Below are 16,594 nucleotides of genomic sequence, written 5' to 3' on the forward strand. Positions count from 1 at the left end.
CAAAATGGACCCCAACCTCCTATTAGCCAATTAGATAGAAAGCAGACACGATTAATATGTACGTATCTTTAAAATTTGTCCCATTCATTGTCGCAGGAATCAAATTTATTTTCATGTTTTATTTTATTTTCTGTAATTTTTAATTTTTACATTTTAGTCCTTATTTAATAGTAATAATTAAATTTAGTCAATATTTTTCAACTAGATGATTCTTAGTTGTTATATCTTCAATCTCAATGCAAACAACAGTCATTATATCTATTAATTGATTTTTTTAGTAATATGTGAAAATAACAAACAAAAATTATATTACGCATGTGATAATATATTTGTCGAATTAAATTTTAAAATATCAAAATTTAATGAATTTAATAGCTACCATTCGATTAGGACTAAAATTTCAAAATTCTAAAAGTACAGAGAGTAAAAATGCCTAAATTAAACCACAGGGACTAAATCCATAATTTAAGCACAATACAAGGACCTATAGCATAATTTAACCATAAATAAAATATCCCTCTTATATATACTACTACTATATAAAAAAGGAACCCGCCTTCCTTTTTGACATCTCAGGAGGCTTTTCTTTCTTTATTTATTATAACATAAATGGTTGAATTTCAATTCCGCTCCCTTTATTTTATTTAGATGGCATAAAAATGGTTTAATTTTAATTTTGATCCTTATACCATGCTAGAATTTAATATTTAATCTCTATACTTTATTCTTATACATTATTCGGTACCTCAATGTTCTGTAATTTCCTTAGTTATTTATATAAAAAGAATGTCCTAAGTGATTCTCTAATCACAGGTGTCGTTTTTTTTTTTGGCCCCATAAGATAACGATAATTTTTTAGTATTGATCCCTCTACTTATCTAAAGTGTAGGATTTAGTCTATATTAATTATTTTAATAAATATATATTACAATTTTATAAACATTGAATAAATAATTATAATATAATGTAAAGTGTAGGATTTAGTCTATATTAATTATTTTAATAAATATATATTACAATTTTAATAAACATTGAATAAATAATTATAATATAATGGGATAAATCTCAAAACTATACATGAATTTCAGTCTAATGTGTAATTTTGTACTTAAATTTTAATTTTGTGCAATTTTATAAATAAAATTTTGATTTGATCCAATTCTCACAGATTATTGATATGATGTTTATATATTACATAACAAATAATTATATTTATTCAATATAAAATAAATAAATTGATATATTTATTTTTTAAATGTGTACATGATTAAATTAAAATTAATATTTCATGTACACATTTGAACCACAATTAAAATCTTACGTGTATAATTACACCAAATCAAAATTCATATATCACATTGAATCAAAATTTATCAAATTTGAAATTTACCCATAATATAATTATAGGTATAATTAAAAAAATTGAGGCCCCAAAGCGGGCAAAACATTCTAGTTTATATAAAAATATGCTATTTTTAGTGCAAATAAATATATATTATGTAATATAAAAAAAGTATATATATATAATGTTAAGAAGTAGGTAGAGTTTGACTAGTAGGGCAGCTAATCTCTTTGGGTTGGTGTGGTTGGATTAGAACCTTACATTATAAAAATGCATATCTCTTGTACTCAGTAAAAAATCTATTTTAATCGTTGAATGAAAATAAATTTATTATTTTTAAAGAGAAATTTCAGTTTTTCATTAATAGAATAATAATATTTTTATTAGAAGGTGAAATTTAAATGTTTTTTGTCTTTCTCACATTTATTTATTTTATCTTATCCTAATTAATAATGTCTGACTTTACATATAGAATGTATTTTTTATTGAGTTAAAACATTCCTATATATTTTACTTTTATTTATGTAAATACGAGGGAAAAATATATTTATTAAAAATTTATATAATAATTAAATAAAATTTTTATAAGGAATTTTATTAATTTTATATAAAATTATTTTAAAAATATTAAACTATCGTAATAATATAACTTATTTTAAATAAAAATAATAGGTTCGATCGACTTGTGACATAAAAATATGGGTTCGAGTGCTCGCATTATCTTCTCATTTATGGGTTGGGGATGAGAGATTATGAGTAGTTCTAGGTATTGTGTCAAAAATAACAGACATAATCAGAACTTATATCTAGATTATTCAACAAAAAATTTAAATTTTATTTTATGTGGAATCTTGTTAATTTTCACATAAAAGATATTTTTATCAGGTTATGCTTTTATAATATTATAGATTACAAATTATCATTATCAAGCTTAATTGAAAATAAAATTATATATTAAATGCTGATTGAGTCTTTGTCCATCGTGCATGAGCATTATTAATATTTTAAAAATATGAGTTCGAAGCTTATGAATAATTATATACTACATGTACAAATAAATAAAGTAACTCTGTTACGTAAACAGTCAGTCTGAAACCGTCAGTGAAAATATGTTTCGCAGGCTTTTATTTGCTAAAAAATAAGTAATAATGAATACGTAGGCTCTTTCTGGGGACGGCTGTTTTTGAGAGAATTTCTCATAAATTCGGTACAGTTAAAAAGTAGTTTGTTTGAAAATATTTTTACTCTTTTTTTCATTTTTTTTTTACCATTTCAATTGTAATTTTGTCAGTGTGCTTAAAATGTTTCAGATATGTTTCAAATTAATTATTTTATAAAATAAATAAATTTTAAATATAAAATTATTTTGGTAATAGAATTATGAAAATATAAGATACGAGGTGAAATGTAGGGAATATTATATATCCTAGTTCATTTGACTAGAATGTAATATTTTAAAATATTTAGTTGATCGGATGTAATATTAATTTAAAGTATATTTTTACTAAATTTAAATTTTAAAAAAAGTTCTTTTAATTTTTTTCAGTCTCGTTTATAGAAAATTATGATAAATTTTGTTCTTATTATAATTTATATATAAGCAAATAGATGATGTTAAAATAAATTTATAAATGATAATTATAATAGCTCCTTGAAAGTGAATGTAACATAGAATTCCATGTGATGGCTCAAGCGTGATCACTGTCCCAAGTGTTGTTTGGGTTTGCCTGGGTTTGAGTCACACTAGCCACGTTAATTGTTTAGACTCTATCATGTTATTGTAATTTACTAAAAAAAAGTTCTATCAAATACCATAAATAACCCTGATCCAACTAATTATTATCGATCCTTCCATGTGGTTTCACATGTAGAAGTTCAAATGCCACGTAAATTAAAATAATCAGTTGGTATTAAGGTTTTAATCATATATTCAAGGTATCTATTTTGTAAACTAGTGATAAGGTATATTACAGTTTTAAAATGAGAACTTAAATTTGAATCTGGAAAATGACATTGGTAAAAGTGAAAGACATAAACCTCGAAATGATTAATTTTCATGGATTGTATTTGATTATACCAAAATATAAATTCTCAAGATAAAAGTACCATAAAGGCCCCTGAACTTGGATTCGAATTGTATATTGCTTCTTTTATTAAAAAGAAAAAGACAAATTAATCATTGTATATTAGACCAAAGAGTAATATGGGATTTTTTGTTAAAATTTTCATCAATTTTTATTATAAAAAATTGGCGTGGTACGATGAATAACACGCTATATGTATCTCATTATGATGTACATGGATCAAATTTTAATAATATAAATTGATGATATTTTTCATAGAAGTATAAATTTACTTTTTGATCTAATGTATAAAAATTAATTTACTATTTTATAAATAGAAGGTACAAAATATAATCTAACTCATTGTATAAAGATCTTTACGGTAATTTTACTAAATTCGCAACTATTTTAGAGTTGATTTTAGATGGATTTCTTAGTTCCAACAATGGAGCTGCAGGGTTTTAAAGGTCCCCCTTGCACGGAGAAGAGAACCTAAGTAAAACTGACCAAACGCCAGTCAGTTCACGGAATTGTCGGACATGTGACCAAAACAAAAACCAATAAAAGCTTTGACAAGAGATAAAAGAAATGACCGGGGGCGGTGTTAAGGGGTCTGCAGGACCATCACTTTTATTTTCTTTTTCCTGAATTTCTTAAATTTTATTTTAAATATTTAAAAGGTTAAAATATATTAGAAATATTTATATGATTCGTAAATTCATATTTTTATTTAGAATATAAATTTTATATTTTAAAATTTAAGTTCACTGCTAATATTATTAAAATTATTTTGTGAATTTAAGTCTAACTTTATTATTTAGTTACATAATTATTAAGTGACTTTTTATTATTATTTCAAAATATTCTACAAATGAATTTTAAAATTAAAAATAAATAGACTAACCCAAAAATAAAATTATCATAATTAAATTTAAAATTTATGAAAAGTATATGAACTCATAATATATTTTAATCTATTTAAAAATATAATAAATTATGTTATGTTTTTTAATTTAAATATTATTTTGTCCTTTATGACAGATACTTACAAAAATGATAATTTCTGATTCCATTTTAGCTTTCGTAACAAATATCTAAAATTATGACAAATTTATTTTATGCTCCTCGGAGTTTTTGTGTTAATTTGAATTTCTTTTATGATAAATTTGATACTATTAATAGTTGAAATCAGTTTAAAAGAAATTATTGTTGGTCAGTTTGATCATTGACAAATGTTGACGTGATTGATACCGATTACCAACACAAAAAATTAACTGGTTGCAGTCAACAGATATTAAAATTTATAAATGAATATAATTTTATAATAAATAAATAAAATCTATTTTGTTCAACTTTGGCTCTCTGTATATAACAGAATGTATAATTCTAGAAACTATTACGGCCTTCTTGAATCAACGTCTATTTTTAGTGTGATGTGTTTAGATTTTTTTTGTTATAAGTTACAATATTTAATTTCATCGCCGTCACTATTTTTACACTAATTACAGAAAAATGCATCGTCCATCTAAAAATACATAAACTAGATATGACTAGAGGTGTTTATGGTTCGGGCCGAGCCCAAGCAAAAACTTAGGCTAGTTTGTTAGGTCCAGGCTTGACTCGGCCTGAAAAATAGGAATAAAAATTTTCTCAAGTTCGGCCCGGATAAAAATTTTAAACCCCGGGCTTAACCCGGCCCGCTCATATTAAAACTTTTACATAATATATATATAATACATCAAAAATACTAAATTGAAAATAAATTTTAAAAAATATGTATACTTAAATAATACTAAGATAGATGCAACTTAACAAACATATGTCTCTAAAATAATAACAAAATTAGCAAAAAAAATAAGTGTTATACAATATCCAAACAATAACAACAAAATATTAAACATAATAGAGAAATAATAACAAAATATGGAGAAAATAACAATAAAATAACATAAAGAAACAACATTTTTTTTTTAATTTAGTGAATTCTGGTCGGGCCTGGGCCAAAAATGTCTTATTCGAGGCATTGTTTGTTTTTTAAACAGGCATTAATTTTTTTCTCAAACCTATTTTCCGAACTTATATTTTTGTCCAAATTTTCTCTCTTTTCGGACGAACCTTCGAGCTGAACTGAATAGCTCAATTTATAAACAAGTTTAAATATAACATATCATCTTATTACAAAATAATAATAATAATAATAATACGTCGTTGATAATAAAATTAAGTATAAAAATATTTAACTTCTATGATTGTTCACTCTTAAAATCTATCTAAATTTGATCGTAAATGAACTCTTTTTACATGAAAGGTTTCTAAATAAGTAAAGACCCGTATTCTCTCAATTTTATTTTTTATTTTTTTACGTTTGATAAAAGAGATTCAATATTTCTAAAAGCATGACGTGTCCTGACCATGATAGTTTATGACCATGACGTGTGTCGTATTAACATACAATAGCCTTGACACTTGTCAAGTGCTCATACCACTTCCATTTGATTTATATTTCTATAAGCATTAATGCTTGATACTAAAACTTTATATGATTTTTCTTTGGAGCATATGGTAAAATTTTCATGCTTTTACAAACTAGTTTAAAGGAAGAAAAAAAACCAATCATAGAGATAAAATGGGAAAAAGAAACCTGTAAAGTCATACATCGAATCATATTTATATTCAACAGAAGTATTTTTATAGACGAATAAAATTTAAAAGGAAATAAAGGACAATTATAAGTGATGGCTGGTAGTACACATACCCTTAAAGTGTCTGTCAAAAGCACCCGATGCCCCGATGTAGTAAAAGCAGACAATTCGTACTTCTAGTCATTGCAGACCTCCAAAATGTATAATTTGCCTTTATAGCGTTTTCAATATTTATCACTGTTGTTAGAATATATTAATGTATAAATTTGAATGAAGGGGCTCTCGAAATCGATAAAAATTTGAAATAGAAAATATTGAATTGAAGTCAACAGAATTATAAAATTTTAATATTATTTTAATATTTATGATTTTTTAATTATAGTTGCACCCTTTTGAAATTGAAAAACCTTATACTTTTATTAGTTACCTGAATGACACTGTTAATTTTGTACCAGCAACCATTAAAATAATAACATGTGTCTTAAAATTTTGAATAAAAATAAAAATATATTTTTCAGAGATTATTCTATTTTTATTAAGAATTTAGAGAAATAAATATTCAAATTTAAATGAAATTAAACAAAAGAATGTCCTGGAATTTAGACGTCAAATTGTCCAATTTTTTTCTAGACATACATTTTGTTAATTTTATATTTTATAATTTCAATAAAATTTTTAAACTTTTTATATGATGCGGTCGTTGAGAGCACCAAAAATATCCTATTCCCTGTAAAATAATGAAAAAGAAATAGTAAACGGAAAGTAAGGTCGAATCCTCAGGGACCGGATTATACGAATGCTTGTCTCTCGAAATCCTGGGCAAAATCGTGCCCAAGAAAACCTGCGTTCCTGAAAAAAAAATAAAAAAACAGAATTTAAGAATTGATTTTGGAAGCGAAAATAAAATAAAAACAGAATTTAAAGTTTACTGAAATTATGATTACGAAAATAATAAAAATAATAAAGAGAGTTTTAAGAGAAAAGAAATTCTTATGGAAAGTTCCACCTCGGTTGTCTCATTCCGCCTTGGGCTCAATCCTTGGCTTTTGGATGATCCTTCTTGACTCAAGTAAGCCGGTTATAGTGGAAGAGGACGCCACGACCACCACTCCAAAGATTAGATTTACGATTTTAGGAACTGACTCTAGCCAAGAATCTATGCTAGATCAACGCTTCTCAATGGCGAATCCACGCCATTTTGTCTCTTTGGCTCGCCAACCTCGACATGAGAAGTTAACGAACCGACTATGCAGTCCTTCCAAAACATACAAAGCGGCCGCCTTTGCATATCTTTGAAAAGCTTACTTCTTAAGGGCCATGGACGAAGCGCCACCAGAAGTCTTGAGAAACGATGAATACTTGGCGAGAAGGCTAAAACGGATTCTAGGCCTCAAGAACCCTTTTGAGAAAATATTGACAACTTTTGGCTAGAAGGGTTTTTAGTGGCTCATGATAATGGAGGAAAGAAAATAAATAAAAATATGGGAAAAGAAATTTTATTGAAAAGAAATATGAAAGAACAAAAGACTTTTGAGGGAGAGTGTTTACTGAAAAAATCCTCAAATAGAGTCACTTCACCCCTATTTATAGTGCTAGGGAGATAGTCTAATTGAACTTAAATTCTAAAAAGATAAATACATTTAATTAAAGATAAACAAAGATAATTAAAATAAAATCCTAAATTTGAATAATCCTAATAATTATCTTAATATTAATTATCCTAATAGAATAAAAGAAAATAGAGTCTTCCAAAATAAAATTTCTTCTATTTGCTTTTAAGTCCTTGTGCCTTCCATGTTCGCACTTTTGGCACCATATTTGTCCCACGTTGCATATTGGCCCATTTAATCTCCAAATTGATGCTTTTTCCCCTGAATTTACTTTTCACCTCCAATTTAGTCCCTAAAAGACAAAAAGACATAAATAGCTCAAATTAGTAGCTCAAGCTCAAAATAAACACATGATTAATATATAAAAACACGTCATTTTAGAGTATTATCAAATTCCCCCCTACTTAGCCCATGCTTGCCCTCAAGTATGGTTCCTATCGACTGTGAAAGCTAGATTCTGCCATAAAAGAAATACCACTCCAAAGTTTCATAAAAATTAGTTAAAAACGCATATGAAAAATAAAGAGACCTCTAAGCTTGCTTTAAGTAAAATGAAAAAGTATTCCAATTATTTCACACAAAATTAATATCGACTTGAGTTATGCCATTTAGGTAAATTACCAAACCTACTAAGACACCTTAATTATTTCCTCCTTTAGTCCCCAGTGCAACTTTATTAGTACTTATTTTTTCTTTTTTTCTTTTTTTTCTTTTTTTCTTTTTTGATTTTATTTTTAAATTTTATTATTATTTATTTACTTAGGAATATATTAAACCTTTTGACGCCAAAGAGATGACAACCCAAGCACCCCCCGGTTACTCATTCAACATACTCCTAAAATTATTTATTTAGGTTAGCGGAGTTTTACCCAACACGTCACACAACCTTTTGACGCCAAGTAGAATGACAACCCAAGCACCCTACCCGGTTACTCATCACCACGATTTGAGCCATACTCGTAACCTCGGCTAGCGGAGTTTTACTTGTCACGTCACACAACCTTTTAACGCAAGTAGAATGACAACCCAAGCACCCTACCCGGTTACTCGATCGACCACGATCTAAGTCAGTACTCATAACCATGGAAAACATTTATTAAAAATTAAACGATATTTAAAATTCTTGAGAACTCGGAAAGAAAAAAAAATTTAAGTGTCAAAATAAGTTTCAATAATCACCTAATAGCCATGAACATTAATTAAGCATGCAATCATTTTAAGTGTTCACTTTATATTAAACTTGATCAATTTTACGAAAAGCAAGATAGAATTAACCCTATTAATCACAATTATTTTTAGCCTAATAAAAATAAAACAGTGGAGATGGAATCAATTATGGGAAAAATCATAACTTCCTTAGAAGGTAAGAATCATGCATGAAAGTCAAACAATATGACAGCGAAAATAGCAGATAATAACAGTAACAACGAAGAATGCCTCCCCCCACTTAAAACACATAGTCCTCGATGTGAAAGTAAAAGGAAAACAAATAGGTGGAGAAAAAAAAAAGTTTAGAAAAACTCCCCATGTAGTTACCGTCGGTTGGCGCACACGGTGGAGAAGAAGATGACGAAGCGGCAAGAGGTGGAGACGGGGTGAGTGATGTGTGCAATGTTGGTTTGGCTTCGGGTTCTCACCATGGTGGCTAAGAAATCGGCGGTGGGTGGTGGAGGAGAAAGGAGTCGGCGGTTATGGAGAAATTTAGGGGAAAAAAAAATGGAAGGTTTGGGGGTTTTATTTGCTGAAAATGGGTGTTTGGCTGCAGGTTTTGGGGATTCTAAGGCTAAAATAAGACTGTTTGGCTGCAGAGATATAGCATTCTGGGCTAGAATAGAACTGTTTGGCAGCAGGGATATGGCATTTTGGGTTGGAATAGAACTGTTTGGTACCATGGATAGGGTTGTTTTGGTGCGTATTTTCGCTCTATTTCACCTAGATGGAAGAAGAGAAATTTATTAATATTTAAATAAAATAAAATAAAATAATAAATAATAAATAATAAATAATAAAAGAAAATAAAGGAAAATAATAAATAAAAATAAAAATAAAGATTGGGTTGCCTCCCAACAAGCGCTTGTTTAACGTCGCTAGCTTGACGCCTCAACTAGTATTAGGGCTGTTCCAGCTGAATTCTTTTGTTCTTATGAGCTTGGAAATTCTCATTTTTTAACACGTCCACCATATTTGGGTTTAATTGTCCTTGCGCCTCTTTCTTTGGTTCCATATTTTCCTCCAAGGGGCTGATCCCTTTTAAGTTGGCAATGGTCTCATCATTCTCCAAAAATGTGCATTTGAGATGTTCAGGAAGTGGATTTAATTTCAGATCTGGTGCCTGCACAACAGGAGGTAGAAGTTTAGTATTCATGAGAGCCAATAATTTATTAACAGATTCAAAATCATCAAACATCATTTTTGGTTTATCTCCATAAGATGACTCAAAAGTTTTTTCTACTGATGAGTCAATTATGTCGACACGGTTTACGTCCAAGACTTCACTTGGGTGACTAATAGTGCCATAAACGTTAAACTTCACAATCTCCCCGTCAAACTCCATCGTGAGGGTTCCGCTTCGTACATCAATCTTAGTATTCGCAGTACTAAGGAAAGGTCGCCCCAACAAGATGTCTGAAGACCCAGGAGTGTTATCCTCCTCCATTTTTATCACATAAAAATCTGCAGGGAAGATAAGCCCATTGACTTTGACTAATACGTCCTCGAGGACCTCTTCGGGATGCACAATAGACCTGTCTGCCAACTGAATGGTAACACCTGTCTTTGTCAAAAAACCCGCATTAAGTGATTCATAAATAGAATAAGGCATTACATTTATGGAGGCCCCTAGATCACACATAGCCTTCTTAATTCCCAAATGGCCAATTTTGCATGGAATAGCAAACATACCCCTATCTTTGCATTTAACCGGCATTTTTCGCTGTAGAACTGCAGAAACATCCTCACCAACACTTACCTTTTCATTACCTGTTAGTTTTCGTTTGTTGGTGCAAAGTTCTTTGAGGAACTTGGCATACCGCGGAATCTGTCTAATGGCATCTAACAGTGGTAAGTTGATCTCAACATTCCTGAATGTTTCGAGGATCTCTTTATCTTCCTTACTTTTTCGACATCGATTTAATCGTCCCGGAATGGAGGTTGGATTTTTGGCGGTGGGGTTTCGCCGGATCTGTTTCGTCGCTTCCGGAGTTTCTGGCGATTTCTTGACCAAGATTCTTGCCAGAACGGTTCCGAGATCTTTCCGCTTCAGTAACGCATCGCATTCGATTCGCCTCGGGTTTGGTTCTATTTGTGATGGTAGTTTCCCTTGAGAGTTTAATTTCTCAATTGATGTGGTCAACTCCCTTATGGATGCTTCAGTTTTCTGCTGAAAACCCTTCATTTCTCTTTGGAAATTGAGAGTTTGCTGTTGAAAATCAAGGACATTAGTTGCTAATTTATTGACCAAAGTTTCTAAAGAATTACACGAATCTTGCATTGTTGTGGGGCTCAATTTTGGTATGGTTGGTTATATCGTGGATTAGCCCCATAACTAAAATTAGGGTGGTCCCTCCATCCTGGGTTGTAGGTATTGGCGTAAGGGTCGTATCGTCTTTGTGGTGGCCCAGGAAAATTTCCCACAGCATCTAAATGGGCCATAGAATCGTCACACAGACTAGGGCACGCATCAGTCGTATGTTCAGGTGTAGCACATATTCCACATACTCGGCTGGTTTCGATTTTTCGTAACAAGGAATTCACAATATTAGTAAGTCTATCAAGTCTATCTTCAATTGTAGAATTACTTAGTGGTGAACCCTTCTAGAGGTTCAGATTAGCTCGAAATTGCTGGGAATTTGCACCATTGTAGAGATTAAGTCCCTTGCTTGTTGTGGAGTCATGTTGACTAACGCTCCTCCACTCGCGGCATCTACCATATTCATCTCCATGGGTTTCAAGCCTTCATAAAAGTACTGGAGCAAAGACTGTTCCGTTATACCGTGTTGTAGGCAACTTGCACACAACTTCTTAAATCGCTCCCAATAGTCGTATAGAGTCTCTGCGTCTTTTTGCCTTATGCCCACGATTTCTCTTCTTAACTCAGCTGCTCGTGATGCAGGGAAAAACCTGTTAAGGAATAAACGAGATAGATCAGCCCAAGTTGTAATAGATCCAGGAGGTAAATAAAATAACCATTCCCTGGCTGAATCTGCTAGGGAAAAAGGGAAAGTGCGCAATTGAATTTGATCCTCAGTTACCCCCTGAGGTTTCATACTCAAACAAACCATATGAAATTCTTTTAAATGCTTGTGGGGGTTTTCATTTTGTAACCCACGGAAAGTTGGCAGTAGCTGAATCAAGCCTGACTTTAATTCAAAATAAGTATCCATAGTAGGATACGCGATGCATAGTGGCGGTTGTTCTGTCGGCGCTTCGGCCAGTTGCCGAATTGTTTGAGCCATAAGTTTAGGTGTTAAATTAGGGTTTTCGTCAACCCTAGTGTTCAGCACTTCTTCAGGGGAATCGACTTCTTCTTCTTTACTTTCTAACGTTTGAGTAGGGTTTTCGTTAACCCTAGATTCTACTTCGTCGTCGATTCTAATTTCTAGCGGTGGATTGCTTTGAGTTCCAACCACCACTGACTGTTTTTTCCTTAGTTTTGTTTCCTTTCGATTAGCTTTCGCAGTCTTTTCGATTTCTGAGTTGAACGCAAGAGTACCTGGAGCAGATCTGGTCATAGAAAACAAAGAAAAACAAGATTAGTATGTTGCTTGGTCCCAAGCAACGGCGCCAAAATTTGATGCGGTCGTTGAGAGCACAAAAAATATCCTATTCCTGTAAAATAATGAAAAGAAATAGTAAAGGAAAGTAGGGTCGAATCCTCGGGACCGGATTATACGAATGCTTGTCTCTCAAATCTCAGGCGAATCGTGCCCAAGAAAACTGCGTTCTGAAAAAAAAAATAAAAAACAGAATTTAAGAATTGATTTTGGAAGCGAAAATAAAATAAAAGAATTTAAAGTTTATGAAATTATGATTACGAAAATAATAAAATAATAAAGAGAGTTTTAAGAGAAAAGAAATTCTTATGGAAAGTTCCACCTCCGGTTGTCTCATTCCGCCTTGGGCTCAATCATTGGCTTTTGGATGATCCTTCTCGACTCAAGTAAGCCGGTTATAGTGGAAGAGGACGCCACGACCACCAGCTCCAAAGATTAGATTTACGATTTTTAGGAACTGACTCTAGCCAAGAATCTATGCTAGATCAACGCTTCTCAATGGCGAATCCCGCCATTTTGTCTCTTTGGCTCGCCAACCTCGACGCGAAGAATTAACGAACCGACTATGCAGTCCTTCCAAAACATACAAAGCGGCCGCCTTTGCATATCTTTGAAAAGCTTACTTAAGGGCCATGGACTAAGCGTCAACCCAGAAAAGTGAGAAACGATGAATACTTGGCGAGAAGGCTAAGTACGGATTCTAGGCCTCAAGAACCCTTTTGGGAAAATATTGACAACTTTTGGCTAGAAGGGTTTTTAGTGGCTCATGATAATGGAGGAAAGAAAATAAATAAAAATATGGAAAAAGAAATTTTATTGAAAAGAAATATGAAAGAACAAAAGACTTTTGGGGGAGAGTGTTTACAGAAAAAAATCCTCAAATAGAGTCACTTCACCCACTATTTATAGTGCTAGGGAGATAGTCTAATTGAACTTAAATTCTAAAAAGATAAATACATTTAATTAAAGATAAACAAAGATAATTAAAATAAAATCCTAAATTTGAATAATCCTAATAATTATCTTAATATTAATTATCCTAATAGAATAAAAGAAAATAGAGTCTTCCAAAATAAAATCTCTTCTATTTGCTTTTAAGTCCTTGTGCCTTCCATGTTCGCACTTTTGGCACCATATTTGTCCCACGTTGCATATTGGCCCATTTAATCTCCAAATTGACGCTTTTTCCCCTGAATTTACTTTTCACCTCCAATTTAGTCCCTAAAAGACAAAAAGACATAAATAGCTCAAATTAGTAGGCTCAAGCTCAAAATAAACACATGATTAATATATAAAAACACGTCATTTTAGAGTATTATCATTATAAAATATTTATTTTTGAAGTTTTATGATATTTTGATGTTTTTATTTTTATATCTATTATTATTTTACAATTATTTTATGTTTTTAATACTTTTTAAGCTTTTATTTTTCAACTAAAAATTGTTGGGTTTCTTATTTTGAGATTATCATGTGATATTGGTTACCAATGTCAAATCATCAAAAATTGATATAGTTAACTAAATACTTAAAAATATATCTTAATCGAAACCGTTAACTAAGTTGATAATCTTTTTTAGGTACCTATATCTAACTACATCAATTTTTTTTATGATTTCACATCCATAGCCAATAACATAATATTATGCGACAAACCTCAACTCACGACACATCATTAGGGGTGTTCAAACAGTTAACCGAATTAAATTAATATTAATTGAATTGACAAAACATTTTAATCATTTAACAATTAATTGAACTAAATTTTTAAAAAAAATTAACTGAACTGAAATATTTCGATTAACTGAATTAATTGAAATTTATATGTTTTATTTTTTTGGTTAAAACAGTATAAAACATATTAAAATAATAAATTGATAATGTTCATTTAACTAAATTAACGAATTAAAACAACATATAATTTGTATTATTAATTATTACGTTTGGTTAATTCGATCAATTATCCGATTTGAATCGAATTAACCGATAATTGAACTTTTAAAAATCATTAATTCACCTTTGATCGAATTAGATCAATTAATTCAATTTTAACCGAAATTTAAACACCCTACATGTCATAATATTATTTTAAAATAAAAAAATTTAAAAATGTTAAATTAAAAATATTAAAATTTTATAAAATATAAAAAATCAATAAAATAGATTCTAAAATATTAAAAAAACCCAAAAAGCCTGAATTTTTCTATAAATCCTTGAAATTATTTTTAAATTTTAGTTTTAAATAATATTATTTTTAAATTATAAAATAAAAAATATTTAAAATATACAAATCCAAAATAGTCTAAACAAAAGTTAATGGCCTCCATAAACCTAAAAAGAAAATGCCAACTTATTTAACTATTTCATTTTCAAATATGAATTAAGTCCAAAATAATTTTTAGTACTAACTAATTAGAAATTATCAAATTCAGAATTAAAATATAAATTATTTTTTAATTACATTAAAAAATTAAGTTATTTTACTTACAAGAGTTTATTAAAATTCTTCTAGGGTATAAATAAAGTCAAGGTCACTAAATTATTAGTAAATTTGTGTTCTGGTCATTTAATTTTAAAAAGTTATAAAATGATCATTGAATTATTCAACTTTTTTCATTTAAGTCACCGGATTGTTAAAATTGTTGTTGTATGATCTTCGCTATTCGTATCCCCTACACAAATTGAAAGCTCTATTTTTCTTACTATCTATGATCCAAATTTTTTCATAAAATAACTTGGAACATCACAAAATTGTGAATCAAATACAAACATATTTCTTCTCCAATATCCGACACTAATAGTCAAATCAACTTGGATCTAATAATTAAACTTAAAAAAAAAAAACAAACTTAACAATCCATTGTACCGATAGTCGTATCATCACTTTGAACTCTATAATTAAACTTAAAAAAAAAATTTAACAATCCAATAATTTTTAAAAATCGAATAATTGAATAACTATTTAAAAAATGGGTTAATATAATAGTTGGTTCTTGAACTTGACACTTTTTTCCTATTTTGGTAGCTAAACTAGATATTTTTTCTTAAGTAGGTACTTAAATTGTTTGGGGTCCAATTTGATACCTGAACTTGACTTTTTTTCCTATATTGGTACCTAATTTTTTTGTTCGATCTGGTACTTATCAAATATTTTACAAATTACTCTAATATATTAATAATATTGTTTTTAATGAAGTAGCAAAAATAATCAATGTATGGTGATATGTGACAAATGATATGATATATTTTTATTTTATATGTTCAAATACTTTTAGTTTTATTTTATTAATTGAAAACAATGAATTTCTTTTACTTTAGGATTTTAAGAAATCCTTTTTTTTTCCTTATGTAAGATTAATTTGTTAAGTATTGCTCAATATCTATTTTTTAACATTTCATTTAATACTAACAACATTTTTGTAGCATACCAATTTTTTTAATCTTGTTAGTGTTTTGCATAATTTGTATAACATTTAATAAATTTAAGTATCAAATTGAACCTAAAAAAAAGCTTAGGTACCAAATTAGGAAAAAAAGCAAGTTCAGGTACCAAATTAGGCTCAAAAAAATTTATGTACCAAACTAGAAAAAAGTGTCAAGTTCAGGTATCAAATTGGGCAAAAAAAGTTTAGATACCAAATTAGAAAAAAATGTTAAATTCAGGTACCGAATTGAACCAAAATAAAAATTAAATACCAAATTAAAAAAAATTCAATGTCAAATTCAAATACCAAATATTATATTAACCTTACTAATAAACACACATTAATTAAGGTTGAAATCATTACATCAATGCAGGGAAAAAAGTGAAATTTATTTATTTTGCACTCTCCGATGAGCTTGACTATAAACAGTGACCTTTTGTCTGTCTGCGACTGTGCTCCTGTCTCTTAGTATTTAACTAATCTATTTCTTGCACATGTTTCATTCCAAGACTAATACTAATTACTTCATGCTCTTTAACTTTAAATTAATAATAAATATTACTTGTAATAACTCCAAGTTAATTCTAATTTTCTTTTTTTAAAGGAAAATATTATAAAATGATAGCTCACTTTTTCAAGCATTCAAAGATGTGGAATCATTGGATAATAGAAAATTGACACAGATTTAGATTATGATATCCACATTATATAATAATATATATTTTTCTGTTCTTTATCTT

Source organism: Gossypium arboreum, chromosome 11, assembly GCF_025698485.1.
Source record: "Gossypium arboreum isolate Shixiya-1 chromosome 11, ASM2569848v2, whole genome shotgun sequence".
Lineage (NCBI taxonomy): Eukaryota > Viridiplantae > Streptophyta > Magnoliopsida > Malvales > Malvaceae > Gossypium > Gossypium arboreum.